Source organism: Neltuma alba, unplaced genomic scaffold (genome assembly GCF_004799145.2).
Source record: "Neltuma alba isolate B1F8T4 unplaced genomic scaffold, ASM479914v2 tig00000908_pilon, whole genome shotgun sequence".
Taxonomy (NCBI): Eukaryota; Viridiplantae; Streptophyta; class Magnoliopsida; order Fabales; family Fabaceae; genus Neltuma; species Neltuma alba.
Window position 1 is genome coordinate 31,558 of NW_021632249.1, and position 18,261 is coordinate 49,818.

Genomic DNA, 18,261 nt, shown 5'->3' on the forward strand with positions numbered 1-18,261 from the left:
AAAATAAAAAAATACATACTACTCGAGCATCGCGTTATCATGCTTTTGCCAATAAAATTATCTCAAGTGTCCTTTTTTTTTTTTTAATCTCACATCCCACAAATTTTTCTTGATTATTTTTTTTCTTTTCATAATTCGTGATTTGTGGGATTATAAGAAAATTCACTTGGAACATTGTTTTTTTTTTGGGGGGGGGGGGGGGGACATGGATGAGGAGGCAGATAAAAACCGACAAACTCCTCATCCTGTACAACACTCATATTAGGTAGGGAATCTGCACACGTATTACCATCCCTAAACACATGATTGATCTGTAAAATAGAAAGATTTTTCAACTCTAACTGAATTAATCTTGGCAGGCTAGAATCAAAAATTTCACCAGCCTGTAATCGCCGTAATACGCTAACCATAGAAGAGGAGCCACTTTCAAGTATTAAAACCTGAAGTTGCTGTCTCTTGCAATTCGTAGACCTATTAGAGCGCCCCAGAGTTCCGCTGTCATCGCTAGACATTTACCCAGCTTTTTAGCAAAGCCCTTAATCCAATTTCCATCCTCTGTGCGAAACGGACCTCCACAACTAGCCACCCCCATCTGTCCTTTTGAAGCCCCATCCACACTCACCTTAACCCACCCAGTTTTGGTTCAGATCACTTAATGTAATACAAAGATTTTTTTGCTGTACAGTATCCATCATTCTGATACACTATAACAACATTTTTTTTTAATGAAACCTCTATATATTGTCTGAGTTCTTTTTGTTACAAGATTTCGACTAGTTTCTCAAAACCTTTGCTTAGAAAGGACTTTGTGGAAAATCAGTTTTGGTATTACTTGTTGGTTTCTATGGAATTGGAGAAATAACTGTCTTTCTCAAGGGGATTTTTGCATGCCTGGGGATCCGATTGCTAGTACACTGAGCTACATCCATATAGCTTGAACAAAGCTACAATCTCTCGACACATGCAATAAACGTTCTGTCAACCGGCAACATCTAAAGCAGGTACTTGAGCCACCCATCAAACGATTTCTTCTAGCAGTCATGCGTAATTGACCATGCGCAGCTATCCCTAGGAATATGTGAATCATTCTAGGTCCTTTCCACCTGCAAATCTCCCTCAGCTCCAAATCCCATCCTTCGACTGCTTCTCATTTCTCAATTTACAATACATTTCTCTAACCACGTAGTCTCTTTGTAAGGACTTCCCCTATTTACCACCAATTGACTTTTCACATTGCCCAAGACACGTCTGCTGGTTTTAACCCCAATCAAAATACATGCTAAATATACATGGTTGTACAATATATTATCTAATATAAATATTGTTAATTATTTAAATATACATTTTTTTGGCAACTATTTAAATATACATCTGATTGTTATAAATTCATGGAAAATTTACATAATGTTTGCTTTGTAGAGAAAACTAAATTAGACATATACGAATTGAGATGCAAAACTACTCCATCACCTAAAACCCCTTGAATTCATCTCCACCTCGCTCTCCTCAAAATGAGTATATGGATTGAAATCACCATCGATATACCTTTTATATATTGTTTATTTGATAGGCAAAGATTGATAGGTTATAATTTAGTTTCCACGAATCGTATCTAGATTGTCTTGGTGTTTATCTTCAACATGAATATTCTCGATCCTTCATGATTTTGGAATTCATCTTCACAAGCATGGACTTGATAAGTTTTAGAAATTCATGGGATAGAATTACTTAAAACACTTTTTCTCATTCAAGAGCATAAGACTTAGAATTTCTCGTAGCTTTTTTATGGAGTTGTTTATCTATAGAGGTAATGTAAAAATACAGACTCATTGTCTTCTACGTCCTACATTCTATGTGTTGACTATACATGATATTATTTCAAAGAAATAATAAGTTATTTGCTGACTTGAGTTGTAAAAAATAAAGATTAACTGTATGATTTTACATGTACATAAATATGCATACGTGTGAATATAAAATTGAAATACTCATTAATATGACTTTGGTATACATCATTGTAATGATAAGCAAACATCATCAACACGTCATAGGGCTCAACTTATGAGTAATTTTCTCTTCTCGATATATTAAATCGTATCATATATGTAAAATCATTTTGACACAAGCTTCATCGACATTCTGAATGCCAATTTGGCGACCTAATTTTGCTATCTGTATGGCTAAGTCTTTGCGCAGCATTAAATATTAAAAAAAAAAAAACATCAAAATGCATGGGGCATGTTCTCTTCTCAGCACCATACATGCTCATACTGAATCCAAACTTCTGCTTCCACATTCTGTCGCTTGATCTCTCAGATAGATGGGATAATCAAGTTTCGGATTTCAAAATTATTGCACAGAATCTAAAAAAGTTTATCACCATAAAAACTGTTAGTATAAAGACTATTTCAATATAATCAAAACAAATCAACAATGTCATAATCAAATTATAACATAAGGAGCTCAGGCAAAGAAATGAGGGGAAAAAAAGGGAACCTTCATAATCTTTGCATCATACCAAGAAAATCCTAAGAGCGCGTTTGGTAGGCTGGAAATTTGGTGAGGGAAATGGATCATGATTTTCCATAGGTTGTGCACGTTTGGCAAACAAATCTTCCTGGAACCTACTTTTTTTTTTTTTTTTACGGCGGCGTTATATTTTCCAGCCTATAAGGGAGAATGGGTTCCTGCCCATTTTGGTGCGAACTGTTTTTCAGTCGTGCACGGAAAAAGTGACAAAGACCACTTCAGCCTTCAAATTTGAATAAAATGCTGGGCATATGGTTCGTAACCTCCACGAAAAGTATGAAAGCTGGTTATATCCCTTTCAAAGCACCATCAAATCGGATATATAAATATGTGTGTGTGTATAAAGACCTCAATCACACTTCTCTTTAATACGATGTAAAGGTCCAGTTCCTTCCCCTTTTATTTTTATGTTAGAGGCATATTAACGGGAAACATAGATACTCTGGGCGTTTTAGTTTTCAGTCCAAGTTATTAATTATTGTAAAACGCATACAGCTCCCAAACTTGCATTTTGCAGTGTTGTCCTACATTAAATCGAATATATATATATATATATATATATATATATAGCGGCGTACTGCTTCATTATTAATACCAAAATGGTACAGATAGTAACCAAAGAACTTGTTCTAAGATATATTTATGGTGCTGATTTTTTTTTGTTTGCTCTGTTTTTAGTTAAAAAAACAGAGGTGAACAGAGGTAAACAAATTTGAATTTGATGGGACGATATTCGAACTTGCTGCAGAAAATGTGAATTTGCTCATGTGATGATCAAGTTCGTTGCTATATAAAATGCAAGTTTGTTTGAGCAAATTCAAATGTGATGCAAGTAAATTTGATTTTTTTAACAAATTCAAATTTAATTTCAGAAAATTTGAATCTGTTGCATCAAATTCAAAAATCAAAATTTGGTTGTTATTTTTTTTTTATTTACTAAAGTTTAAATTTCACCAGACATAAATAAAATTATTTTTTGAATGGGTCTTATTGCATTACAAACTAGGTTTAGTGACTTTTATAATATTTCATTTGCCTTATCTGTATTTAAATTAAGAAATATATTCTTAGTTAATAAAATAATTGGGATGTTGGCTAGCTATTCTAGAAATTTTGGTTTAATGAAGCCCCGTCTTCCTGGATTGCTCCAATCATGAGTGAGAGGAGGCAATTTGTGATTCATAGATCCAAAATTATATTGCATCTTACGATTTAAAGAGAAAATAAGAAGTAGCTTAGAATATATTATATAAATTTTGTCTATAAAATAAAAAAGGCTCAACTCATAAATATAAACAACAAACTGAAAAAAAATTCCCATTCTCATAATACAAAATCAAGATATATAATCTATTTTGTGTAATATTTATATTTTTTTCAATATCCAAATTGAGTATTTTGTTCTCTTTAATATATTTTATTTAATTATTTTTTAATAATTTCATAGCTTTAATATTTATATTTAATTTACACTTTACTATAATTTAATTTATTCATTTATTGTTTTTGAATTATTGAATTTTTTAATAATATTATTATTCTATCAGTTAAAATTTTTTACTTAGGAATATGATATTCTTTTGATTAAGGATAATATGGTAAATTGCATAATTTTCTAACTTATTTTCATCCAACCAAACATAAAATTTTTTTACTAAATCTATTCATGTGATTACCAAACACGCTATCGCTCAAAAATTTTCTATCCTATTCCATTCTATTCTTTTTCATTTCTTTCCATTCCAACCAATTCTTCTTACCAAATAAGCTCTTGCTTTTCTGAGTCTGACAATTTAATTACTAGTTACAGTATTGAATCAAAACGAAACATCAACATTTGTTTGGAATTATATTTCTTTCAAAAAATGGGCCATATACTTGGGAAAAATTTAACTTCATGTGCGGAGGTTTTACCATAACATTTGCATGACTCTACTTGGTTGAATTAAGATACAAGAGATTATATATATCACTTTGCTTATGACTTGCCAATTCTACCTCTCTCAAAAAATACCCACCGTATCCAAACCAAAAAAAAAAAAAACCACAAATAAACTAGAAGTTGCTATATATCCAAATAAAATTGAAATCAGTGGTTACAAAGGCTTGAAGCAAATATAAAACCAAAATACTCATTCATATACCTTTGGTATTCCATTAATTTGATCAGCAAATATTGACATGTCATAAGGCTCCAAGTAAGTATTTTTCTCCTCTTGATATTTATCATTATCATAAGATTCCTAAGACTTCATTGTCGTTTTGCCCAAAAAAAAAAACTTCATTGTCAACTGTACAAAGAGAAAATAAATACCAATACAATCAATTGATTTTGTTAAATCTATCAAACTAAATAGAAAAAAAAAAAGAGAAAACATAGACCAAACACAGATTTAAAGCCAAACAAAACAAAGTCCTACTTGACCCAGTCATTATTTCCGAATCCCAAAACCAAATAGTATCCAAAATTAGTCAAAACAAATAACAAAATGACGCCACCTTAATTTGGATAAGGAAGACCTTAGATCGCAACCACAGCCATTATAAAGATTGAGATTGCGATTCAGAGAGTCACCTAGTTGATGCAACAACACTTACTAAGGAAAAAAAAAAAAATTAAGAACATACTCATCAGATCTGTGCAAAAGATGGCAAAGGAACACCCAAATCATTGATATCAAATCTGCATCACGAGCTTACCAACGACAAAGCATTTCACGCACGATCTAAATAAAATTTCAATAATTAATTAATTTAACAAAAACATGCCTTTCGATTACAACTCTATAAGGCCTATGCTCTCACCTAGAGACTATACATGAAAGAGCTATTGAGATCCTCACAAAAGGAGAGAACAAAAAGGAACTTTGCGCTTTCTAATACATCAATCAAGAGCTATTTAATGTTCTTGTCATTGAGGTAGAGTAACTGAGAAGCGTCAGCCAAAAACACAAGCCAAGGAACAAATGCTCACACAAAAGGAGAGAAAGAAAAGGGGGATCGGCTCTAACACAAAGGGATTTGATCAATGATACAAATAGAGCTCCACAAACAATGAATCTTAAACTAAAACTTATTCTTACAATCTTGGCATTTGTCTTCCATTATATTGTTATTCGCGAAGTTTGGTAAAAGTTATAATAAAGATGAATATTAAGAAGACAAAATATGATAAAATATTCCAGCATGTCTTCATCTATGCCTATGAAATTAACATAATATTCTTTTAGTTTTAAATATAACACCTACTTTATAGTAATAAAATAGGTCTTATATTTAAAATTGGAAGTGTCAAAAAGTGCATTAATAAATACTTAAATTTCATATCCGTTGATATTTTTTTTTGCCTGAATATCCGTTGATATATATATTTATATATAACATTTATAACAACCCTTAATTCTTAAGTTCAAGTTACTTTGGTTGGCATATTATTTCTTTAAAATATTATCAGATAAACTCAACAGATAAACCACCTCTATGCTATATGAATGCTTCAATACTCTCTCTGATTCGAAGTGCAAGTAACTTCTAACTAAATGGTCACATGTATCAATAAAAATAATTAAATACAATAAATTTATCATAAAATTCAAGTGATTTATAATATTATTCTTAATTAAAAACCAGAGTAATACCAGACTAGGTGGCTTGACTAGACCCGCTAATGATTTGGTTTGAATAATATTTTTGTTTTAATAATTCAGCTTTGTTGGACTGAAATTGAACCCAGATATTTGAGTCAAAAATCAGAATCTGAGCAAAAATCAAAATGGATTTCAGAGAACCGAACTAAATTTCGCTTGATGACAAAAATGCTAAAAAAATTTGAAAAAGCTTTCAAAAATGAAAAAATCGAAACTCTCATAAATCCAGTATATTTTAAATTATTTGTAAAGTAACATGGCCATCAAAATAACCATTGATATACTTCCTACATTTTACCTGTTGAGATTACATGATATTATTTCTAAGAAATAATACATTAACCAGAGTTAGTTGCTTACTTGAGTCGTAAGAAGGTTTAATTCTATGGCTTGAATATATATATATATATATATAAATGAATATAGAATTGAAATACTCATTAATGTAACTTTGGTATATCATTGGTCTGATAAGCAAATATCAAAATGCCATAACACTCAACATAGGTATTTTTCTCCTCTTGCTGTAATAAATAGCATCATATGGAAAATTATTTTAAGGTTCCTCAACATTCTGAATGTCAGTTTGCTGTCTCTCTTCTATTATGTCACCACAATCAGCAGATGGGGAAGATAAGAGTGAAGACAGAATAAGGAGCAAAACTTTGTACAATCTGTACTGTTAAGTCCTTGCAGAACATTAAAAAAAGAGAAAGTTATTAACCTCATTCTGCTATCTGTATGGTTAAGCCCTTGCACAGCATTAAATATTGACAAAAACATCAAAATGCCGGAGGAAATTCTCTTTTCAACCCTATGCGCACTCAGATCACCAAATCCAAACTTTTCTTTACGCACTCTGCCATGCTCGTGAATGGATGGGATGATCAAGTTTCCGATTTCAAAATTATAACGCACGATTTAGAAAACATTATCGCCACAAAATCTATCAAAGACTGTTCCAATATAATTAAAAAAAATCAATATCATAATCATATTATTATATGAGGAGGCTCACGCAAAGGGGGCAAAAAAAAACTTCATAATCTTTAGACTAAGAAAATCCAATTACTTTTTCGAGTTTGACAATTCAATTACTAGCTACGACATTAAATTAAATGAACCATCTACAATTTTGGCTTTCTTTCCAAAAAAAAAAAAAAAATAGGGAGCTTAAGAAAGAATACTTTCATGAATGTCAATGGCTACATATTTGGGGAAATTTAACTTGATATTTGAAGGTTTTATCATAACATTTGCACGACTCGACTTGGTCGAAGTAAGATACGAGAGATTATATATGATCTTAGTTATAACCTACTAATTCCATCTCTGTCAAAAGATATCCACCGTATCCACACAAAAAGAAAATCACAAATCAACTAGAATTTGCAATATATCTAAACAAAAATGAAATTAATTAATGGTCGCCAAGGCTTAGCATTCTATTGATCTGATAAGCCAATATAGACATGTTATAAGGCTCCAAGTAAGTATTTTTATCCTCTTGATCTTCATCATAATAACCTTTGTGAGACTTCAGTGCCAACTATATAAAGAAAGGCAAATAAATAACACAATCAATTGATTTTTTTTTATATCTATCAAACTAAATAGAAGAGAAGATAAATTCCTAATGCAAAAACCAAATGAGACCCGAGATTATTCAAATCAAACAGCAAAAGGACAGCATTGTAATTTGAATAAGAAAGATTTTAGATCCCAGCTACGACCACTACAAAGATTGAGATTGCAATATATGGAGCTACTCAATTGACGCAACAACACTTATCACAAAAATTTAAGAACACACCCATGAGATCTATGCAAAAGATAGCTTGACCATGAACCATTTTTGACGAGTGAACACCCAAATTATCGACGTCAAATTCGCACCACAAGCTTACCAACATAAGCATTTCATACACGATCTAAATAAACTTGTAATACTTAATGAGTTTAACAAAAACATACCTTTCTAATATAATTATATAAAGCCAGATCTAAAGAGTTTACCATTAGTTTGCGAGTCTAAGAGATGATGATTCCTCCATTAACATCACTGCCTATAGTCTCACCTCGAGCTTACTCATGAGAGAGCAGCTAAGATCCACAAAACATAAACAAAAGCAAAGGAATCTGTTCCAAAAAAAGAGAGCGAAAAGCAACTTTGTGCTTTCTAGTACAATCAATTGATTCAATATTCTTGTAACTGAGGGAGAGTAGTTGAGGACCACCAACCAAAAACACAAACCAAGAAACAAATACTCATAGGAAAGGAGAGAAAGAAAAGGGGGATCGGCTCTAACACAAAGGAATTTGATCAATGAGTTATAAATAGAGCTCTACAACCAATGTGCGGCGCAGATGCGGCATGCTAGGGGCAGAGATCAATTTAGGGTTAGGTTTTTTTCGGAATGATTTTTAATGAAATAAGTGCGTGTAATTTAAACATTTTCAATACATCAGTTATCTAATTATGTACCATCCCCTTTGCTTATGTTGAGTGCTAGTAGATACAAATGTATAAGGAATTACCGTAGTTGCGTAATGACATTCAATGTAGGAAAACATTGAATACATATTTCATTTTTATTTATGTTCTATTATTTTTTCTCAACATCAATTCTTTTACATCTAAAAATTTCTATATACATTCTAAAAAAATACTAAATGTAGAAAGACATTGAACATATATTGAAGCATTGAATTCACTGAAAAAAACATTGATTAGCGAAAGAATTTGGAACAAAATTTTTTTTGTCACTAATTGGCTTAGCAACAAAATTTCAATTCCATCTTCTAATTAGCAATAGATTAGTGACAGAATTATTCCGTTGCTAATTACCAACAAAATATTGGCTTACCAATGGATTTTTTGATGGAATTTAGTGACAGTATAGAATTTCATGACTAATCTGTTACTAATAAGAGCAAGAAAAAAAATTTTATCGCTAATCCGTCGGTAAATTATATAGCGACAGAATTTCTATTGCTAATCCATTAGAAATTAGTGATGAAATAATTTTTGATAGCTAACTCCACCATGAATGAGCTGTTTTTATTTGTTTGTAGTGGAGTCTCAAACTAAAACTTACTCTTACAATTTTGGTATCTGTTTCCTACTATATTGTTATTCGTGCAGTTTGATAAAAATTACAATAAAAATAAATATTAAGGAGATAAAATATTGTAAACTATTATGTCGTGTGTCCATATATTCCTATGAAAGTAACGCCATATCAAAAAGTACATTAATCAATACTTAAATTCCTTATCCTTTGATGCACACACATTTATAATACTCCTCCGGTCCTAATATAAGACCATTATACGTACTAGTATAAGGGTCTTATATTTAGAATCAGAAGAGTAACTCTTAATTCTTATTAAGTGCAAATTACTTTGATTGGCATGTCATTCTCCTGAAATATTTTCATATAAACCCAATAGATAAACCACCTGTGTTACGTGAATGAATGCTTCAATACTCCCTCTCATTCGAAATATAAGTCATTTCTAACTAAGTTAGATGAACACAAATATTAACAAAAATAATTAAAAACATTAAATTTATCATAAAATCCAAATGATTGACAATATTATCCTCATTAGTTATACTAAACTGCAACATCATATTAATTTATATTCTTCTTCATTGCTTTAAATATGGGCAATTATGAGATAAAATAATTAATACTCCTTAAAACTATGATATACCTTAAGAAAAGAACCAAGAACATTTTCTAAAAGATGCTCTATATATTGGACTAGAGAGAGTACATAATAACTTGGCTTCATGAATTGGGAGGAAAATAATATATAATGGTTTATGAAAGTCATAAAAGTTTCTTTGAATTTTGGAAGATAAAAAACATCTAGAAAACAATCAATAATTAAAGTCATACAAGACCAGACAGTGCAACTATAATTACTAACGATTTGGCTTGGATAATAAAGTTGCTTTAATGATTAAGCCTGATTGGACTAGAGTTGAGCTGCCATATTTGAGCCAGAACACATAATTAGAACAAGAACTAGAATGGATTTTAGAAACCCAAACTAGTTTTGGCTTAAGTAGAAACGTGCTGAAAAATTGAGAAATCTTTAAATTATATATATATATATATATATATATATATATATAGTCTAAACCCATAAACCCAATATATTATCAAATTTTTTGCAGTGTAACACCTCGCCTTCTCAGACAAAGGCCAAAAAGAATCAAGTTTGGTTATGAGCTAAATAAAATGCAAAAAACAAAGGGGACAACTTTTGAGGTTAGACTCTAGCTGAGTCAAAAGCATAATTTCAAAAATTTTTGAGCTGTATGAAGAGTAATTTGTAAAAATATGCCAAAAATTTTGGAACTGTTACCTGAAAAGTATGAAAAAAAGATAAAAATACTTGAACAATATTTGAGGCTTAGAAGAAATGAAAATGAAGAAAATATCTATAAAAAAACAAAAAGAATATTTGTTTATTTTGCACAATTTCGATTAATTAACCGACAATGAGTGCAACTTAATTACGAAAATATTAGGAGACATCAAATAATTGGAAACAAAGTTGAAAAAATTATTGTGGAATTTTTTATGAATTTTTGAAATTGGTTTTGTGCCTCAGAAATAAAAATTCTGGTTTTGATAAATATTTTAAGTGAATTTACTTCAAAACCAGAGCAATTACACAAAATATTATATTAAGAAACATTATTAAATCGAATTGATAAATGGATTTAAGACCACATAAGCTCTTAGTTCTCCTAATTTCCTCCCTGTCTTGGCTGAAGCAAGGGAAAAAGAGGGAGTGACAAAAAGTGAGGGAGAAAAGGAAGCGGAAAAAGAAGAGGAGAACAAGAAAGAGGGGAAGATCAAATTGCAAGAGGTAATATCTTGTTCTAAATTCATCATACTCTTTAGTTTTTCCATCCAAGATCATTTGTGGTTCCTAAATATCTCTTGATGGCATGTTTAGCGAGACGGAGTTAGATCATTAGAACTTAAAATAGAGTTTTTCTTCCTTTTTTTTTTGCCAAAAAATCCCTTATGTTTCTCCCTTGGCTATTCAGTAGGAGGAATGTAATTTTTTAATTGGAGTTTAAAAATAAAAATTAATTTTACATGTAAAAATTATGGGGGATAGCACGTGGGGTTTATTTTATAATAAATAAGAGTAAAATTCAAAATTAGGATTAGAAAAGGTTTAACAGGAGGTTTAATTTATGTTGCCCTAATTTATATATCGCAGTTTTTTTTTCCAGTTAGATTATAACATGAAATATGCCATATTATGTGTAGGCTTTGGAATTTATATTACAAAGTGCCCATAAAAATTCAAGAGACAAATGAAGAAAAGCACAAGTATTTAAGTAATGGAGAAATAGCAAAGTTTGTTAACTTCAATGCTAATGTTGTGTTGGTTGCTATGCATGTTTGATTTGCCATGATTACTCGAATTAAAGTTTATGATTGAACATTTAAATCCTTGCTTGTTACAATCTTTTTTTAACTACATCTTCCAATTTTTGGCTATATGAGATTGAAGGGTAATATTTTATCATTATTCTTCGGATCGGACCACTAAATTTAGCGGATGATATGAGAAAAATCAAATGTTAGTTAAATCAATATCAAAACTTTAGTTAAATCAATATCCAAACTTCTTTCCAATCGACATGAATGAATGAATGAATAAATAAACTGATAGAATCTTTATTACATATTACACTAGTACTCAGCAAATCCCAATTGTACTATTCATTTGGTAACCTTTTCTTTCCAGCCGAAAATTTGGTAACTTTACTAATTTTTGGTAAAAATTGCAAAATAATAATTAATTCTAAAAAAATTAAAATAAAACAGTTCACGTATATATTCGAAGCTCTTAGTGTACTCTACGGAGCAAAAATACAGCTTGAAGCTGTTCCATGGCCAATCATTCTAGAACAACCGCAGATGTACTTCTCATTGCGCTTTCATATTATTTACTGTAACTTTAGAAACTCATCCTTCAATTTACACATTTAATTTTAGTAAAATAGGGCTTGTTTTAAAGTTTTACATGTGTACTATTCAATTGGGAATTTCTCATGGTCATACAATGTTATTTGCCCTGTTTTTACTTCATTCAAATATTAGTACTCATTAATGGTGTTTTTATTACAAAAAATTGGATTTTCAGCGACAACTTTCAACGGCGACAAAAAAAGTCGCTGCTGAAACTATAACTTTCAGCGGCGACACTTGTTGTCGCCACTAAAAATGATAGTAATGGCGGTGACAACCTATTGTCGCTGCTGTAGATGTAGCTTTCAGCGGCGATAAAGCCTGTAGCCGCTGAAAGTGTAAAGTTTCAGCGGCGACAACGATTGTCGCCACTGGATGTCTTTTTAGCGTTGACACAATATCGCTGCTGAAAGGTGTATCGGCAGCGACTGATATTGTCGCTGCTGATACCCCTTTCAGCGGCGACTGATATGTTGCCACCGAATCATGCTTGCAGCGGCGACAATATGATACACCCTTTTAGCAGTGACATTTCGTCACCACTGAATCACGCTTTCAGTGGCGACATGATTTGTTGTCGCTGAAAGTTTTTTCACATTTTTATAACCATTTTTAATTTTTTGTGTAAAAATTTTATATTATAATCTTTTATTTGTTTAAGTAACTTTGATAATTATTGTTTTTTCATGTATTGTTGTGTTAGAGAGAGACTAAAAGAAGGATAATGTGGTGTTTGAGAGAGAAAGGGAGAGGAAGAGAGTTTAGAGTGTGTATAAAACACATATACTATAATTAAATTGTTTGAGAGATGGAATTAGAAAGGTATGTACATAGGAGAGAAATGAAGCGGAGGCATGTATGAGAAAGTATGTAAGTTTGAGTGATGGAGAAAGTAGTGAAAGATAGAATGTGTGTGAGAGGTAAATGTAAATATAATTGGAAAATAGATAAAGTGTGTGAGAGAGAAGGACATTATAATTGAAAGAGATAACATAATTAAATATATGAGGGAGATTATTATAATTAAATTTTTGTGAGCACACTTAATTGACATAATGATATTGATTATGAACATATGTATGAGAGGATTGAAAATAAAGTTATTGAAGGAGATAATATAATTAATTAAAATATATGTGAGAGATATAGTTAATAAAATAATGTATGTAGTTAATTAAATATTACTACTATTTATATTTTTTATTTAAAATGTGATTAATCTAATATACTTATGAAATCTTGCAATACCCACTAATGCCTAAATGAGTCGGGTTGCAGATCCATACTTTGTTTGTTATCTAAATTTACTTTAATTTTATGCCTCCCTTTGTTTCTTGCATCAGTTTCTTATGTAATTATTGTGGGTTATTAATAATAATTCAATCCATTCAACTTTATACAAATCTAATATTTTTTACGGCTATACGTTATATATATACTTTCTGCCGCAACGGTTTCATCAAAGTTTGCTAGCTTAATTGGCTGCCTATGCTTGTTTTAATCTTGAAGTCTACTGTTCGAATCTGACAAATGGGCAAATTATTCTTCACACGTTCATTTTGGCTAAAAACGTTTAAAAATGACCAAACCAATGAACTCCTGGTTGGAACAAAAAAGGTTAAAAAAAAGCCCAAACTAATCATCTCCTGATTCGAACGCATGACCTGGTAAAAGCCGCCCCCCTTGCCGGTGAAGCCACACGCTTTGGTGAGTTTGTTGGATTATTTCGTTATATAAACTTTGTTATTTTGAAACCTAAAACAATTCGTTTAACCCACCCCATCCCCTGAAAATTTCATTTGCCTCATTTTTCCCTCCGTGCACTCACTGGCCAGCGCCGCGCAGCAAGGGAAGTAAAGTCAGCGAATCAGGTAAAACATCACAAAGTCTCGTCTTTTTCATTTCTTCTTCTCACTTCAAGCAAGGGAACTAAACTCTTCTTCTTCTTTTTGGTTACAGAAGGCCAAGCCAAAGCTTGAGAAAAGACAAAAGTCAAAGCTAGCAAAGCTTGTTCTGCGTTTTCAGATTTGCGTTTTTCACTAGTTTGCTGTGATTGATTATGTGAGTTCCGTTATCTCCTCTTGTTCTTTTTATTCATTGAGAGTTACGTTGTAGTGTTTTTTTTTTTTTTAAATTCCCTTTCAGATTTAATATAATCTGCAGATAATCAATGAAAAATTACCTTTAGACTAAAATCCTCCTAGAAAAGATCTTTCCCACGGGCAGAGAAAGCTTTGCAAACCACAAAAAAATTTGAACTTGGCTACTTATAAATACCACTGATGCTAATTCCAACAACTCATTTTATGAAGAGCAACCTGTGGCCAGTACAAGTAATTCTAACAGTCACAATACTATTTGGAGGTATCTGTGGTTTATCTAATTTGTATGGTTTCAAACTTAGTTCTGCAGATGGTCATCGGTGAAAATTTGAAACCAAGCAAGAATGTGTCGCTATCTAATGAAATAAATCTTAATGCCCCTGAAATTTTCGCTAACCTGCATGTGAGGTCGGACTACAAATTAGATAAGACAGCTTAGTAGTGTAATGTGTTGGGGGGTCGCTGTCTCTGAATTTTAAAAGTGATACTTCAACTGCGTTTCAATGAGAGTTTGGTGCTGGTCTATCCTTTCAATGCTTAAAACGTTGGTTAGTGTTAATTGGCTGGCACAGAAATTTTGATGTTGTAGCCATGTGATGTGATGAGAGATTAATGAAGTTCACTGTAATATATGTTTAAATCATAAGACCTGGTTACGTTTTGGGGTGAGAAGATATGAGCACGATGATATCCTGTCGTACCAGCTTTGATGTGATTGTTTAAACATGTTCATAAATGCATGTTCCATTTGGGTTATAACTGCAAGTGTACAATGCCCTTCTTAAATGGTATGTGTCTTCTGGGCATTGCTTGAAAATACTTCTATGTATATGGAAAATGGAGTACGGTTTAGTTGGGAGGTCTCTTAATAATTGTTCATGAGAATGGAATTTACTTGTGAATGTGTTTGGCTTAATTATATTTTTTCAAAGTTCATTGTGACTGTCATTCAAAGCCATTTAAAATATAAAATAGAGTCATGTATTGTAGGCAATCTTATTTGATTATATGTTTGATTGATGAAGAGCCTTATCAACAATTGGTGATTGACTTAAATGCAAGTCTTATACAACATGATATCTTTATTGACTTGTGTGGAGAAGATGTACAACCCCAAACCTTCATTCAAGTAGGAGAACCATCACAAAGAAATAATATTCATACTATGGAGATTGGATTTATTAATGATAGTGAATCTAATTCACTAGTTCATGAAATAGTGATGAAGAAGATGTGTTTGATGGTGATGATAGTGATACTGAAGAAGAAAGTGACATAGAAGATAAAATAGAAGATAATGATACAAGTGATAGTACTACGGAGGACTCAACAGAATGAAACTCCAATCCTTATAAATGGTAGTTTTTAGTAATATATTCTTAACAAGTTAGATTTTGTAATTTTTGTTAATATGTACTATTTTCTTAAAGAGTAGTTTGTATTATCATAGAAAATAATTATTTTGTTCATTATTGCAGGATATGTCAGGGCTAAAGAGAGGACGAGGTGGGAGAAGCTCTTCCTTCACACGACATGGCAGCACAAGTAATGGAGGTAATAACTCTACCCCTGCAATTAGACATATCATTTCACCTCAATCATTACAAGCACAATTTGAGGAATTGCCTGCCGACTCTCCCCCTACTCAAAACAGTAGTACAGGTAAATTTTTTTTTACTTTTATATAATACAAGTAACTAATCAACATCACATGCTTTTGACTGTATTATTTTTTCACTTGAATGATAGGCTCTTCTAATATAATTAAGAAAGGTAAAAGAGTTTATAAGTCACTCAATGTGGACTTAATGACTAAATTTGGAGCAAAGATTCAGCTTACTTTTACTGATGACATGACAAGAGTAGTAGGGCCAGGAGCAAGAGAGTTAGCTAATTATTGTGGTTATGTTGTTAGAACCATAATATCTTTGAAGGATTGTGCTGAATGGAAGAATGTTTACACAAATTATATTGATGTCATGATTCTAAAAGTGAAGGTACAATTTATGTTTAGTAAATATATATCTTACTTTATTTATGCTTTCAAGACAAGTACTAATGTTGATGTTGATTTTTATTTTAGGAAAAATTTCAACCTGCTGTTACAACAAATGAAGAAAAGTTTCAAAAAATGATAGTGACTACATTACAAAATGCTTTCAGAAATTGGAAGACCAACTTGCATACCCACTATAAGAAATTTGACACTGATGAAGAAAGGTTGGCAAATCCACCTCAAAGTGTAAGTTTTGAAGATTGGAAGTGGTTATTGACATATTTTCAATCAGATCCATTTAAGGTATCTTACTAAATACTAACCATTTAAATAGATAATATAGTTATATTATTCAATATACTTAGTAGTTACTCAAATTTGATCTAGAATAAAAGTGCTAGAAACACACAAAACCGAGGAAAACAAGTGACAAAGCATACATGTGGTCCCCGATCATTTGCAGAGGTTGAGTTCTCTGTAGTAAGTTGCTGAACACTTGACTTTGTTTTTCTTATCAATTTTTTCATTTTCCAAGATTTGTTATTTTTGTATATTATGTTTTATAGAGAGACCCCACCACTGGACAACCTGTGCTCCCAGATCAGGTTTGGGAGATAACACATACTAGGAAGACTGTAGATGGCCAGTTAGAGTGGGCAGATCCACAATCTGAAGAGATTTGTGTATATGTTATATTTATCTTTTATGTTTAATTAAATAACTTTATTTTTTTCATTAATTTTATTTGTAATTTGAAATTATAGGATTGCATGCATGAGCTCGTTCAGCAGCAATCCTTAGAGAGTGATACTCGAATGACCTCTAATGAGATATTGACAGCTGTTCTTGGTGAGAGGTCAGGATATGTTAGAGGAAAAGGTTATGAAATAGAGCCTCGAAGGAAGAGACCTCACACTCAATCTAGTGATTCGCTTGAGAATGTGCGCACCCAATTGTATGAAGAGTTTGAAAGAAGATTTCAAGAGGAGCGAGAGAAAATGGAAGCAAATCTTGTAGCAGAGCGAGAAAAGATGAAAGCAGAACGTGCAGCAGAGCGAGAAAAAATGGAAGCAGAACGTGCAGCAGAGCGAGCAAAGATGGAAGCAAAGCGCACACAACTTGAACAAAGGATGGAGCAATTGATGGAGCAGAGAATACAAGCTCAGTTCACTGCTTTTATGCAAAAGATGCAATTAAATGCTCTTGTGGATACTCTTGCTTCTAACGTCCCTAGTATTGATCCTTCTAAGTAATTTTTTTTTCCATTATATAATGTATCTTTTAATTGAACAATTTTTATTTTTGTTAAGGACATAAAAAACACTTTGATGGTTGTAAATCGTATTATTTAATATATTATATTTGTAAGTTAATTACTTTATTTTTATTAAAATTTACAATCATATTTATCAGAAATTTAAATAAAAAAATTGTACAATAAATATATCTTAGTATATGAAAATGGTAATTGGCGGTGACATTTTGTCGCCGCTGAAAAGGTAATAGGCGGCGACATATACAGTCGTCGCCGATTGAGGTTTCAACGGCGACGTATATTGTCGCCACTGATTGTGCTTTTAGTTGTGATGTATATTGTCGCCACTGAATCCTCAATCAATGGTGATATTAGACGCCGCCAATTCTTATGTTTTAGTGGCGACGTTACTATATGGCAAAGTCATCATCTTTCAGTGGCGACTGTCGGTTGCTGCTGAAACTAAAGTCGCTACTGAAAATGGGCTTTCAGTGGCGACTTTATTATGTCGCCGCTGATAAGTTTCAACCATGGCCGCTACAGCAACGACCTGATGGTGACAAAATGTGGCTACTGAAATTTTTCAGCGGCGACTTTTTGACTTCAGCGGTGACAAAAAAGTCAAATTTTTTGTAGTGTTTATCCTACTGCACCATAATTTGCATCCTTTAAATACTAATTGCACACATATATGTTCTTGCATATACCTATCCTTAATAGC

General features: G+C 31.8%; 1 long non-coding RNA gene across 2 annotated transcripts; it reads left to right on the forward strand.

Annotated features, from left to right (window-relative positions):
• The first annotated feature begins 1,282 nt into the window (after positions 1 to 1,282).
• Positions 1,283 to 17,455, forward strand: LOC114747786 (uncharacterized). 2 transcript variants are annotated; one of them, XR_003740411.1, is made up of 4 exons: positions 1,283 to 1,292; positions 11,116 to 11,122; positions 16,168 to 16,174; positions 17,306 to 17,455. It is a non-coding gene; the product is annotated as an uncharacterized LOC114747786 (long non-coding RNA). The 2 variants fall into 2 exon arrangements; XR_003740412.1 differs by lacking the exons at positions 1,283 to 1,292; positions 11,116 to 11,122 and adding an exon at positions 13,255 to 13,264.
• The last annotated feature ends 806 nt before the right edge of the window (positions 17,456 to 18,261 follow it).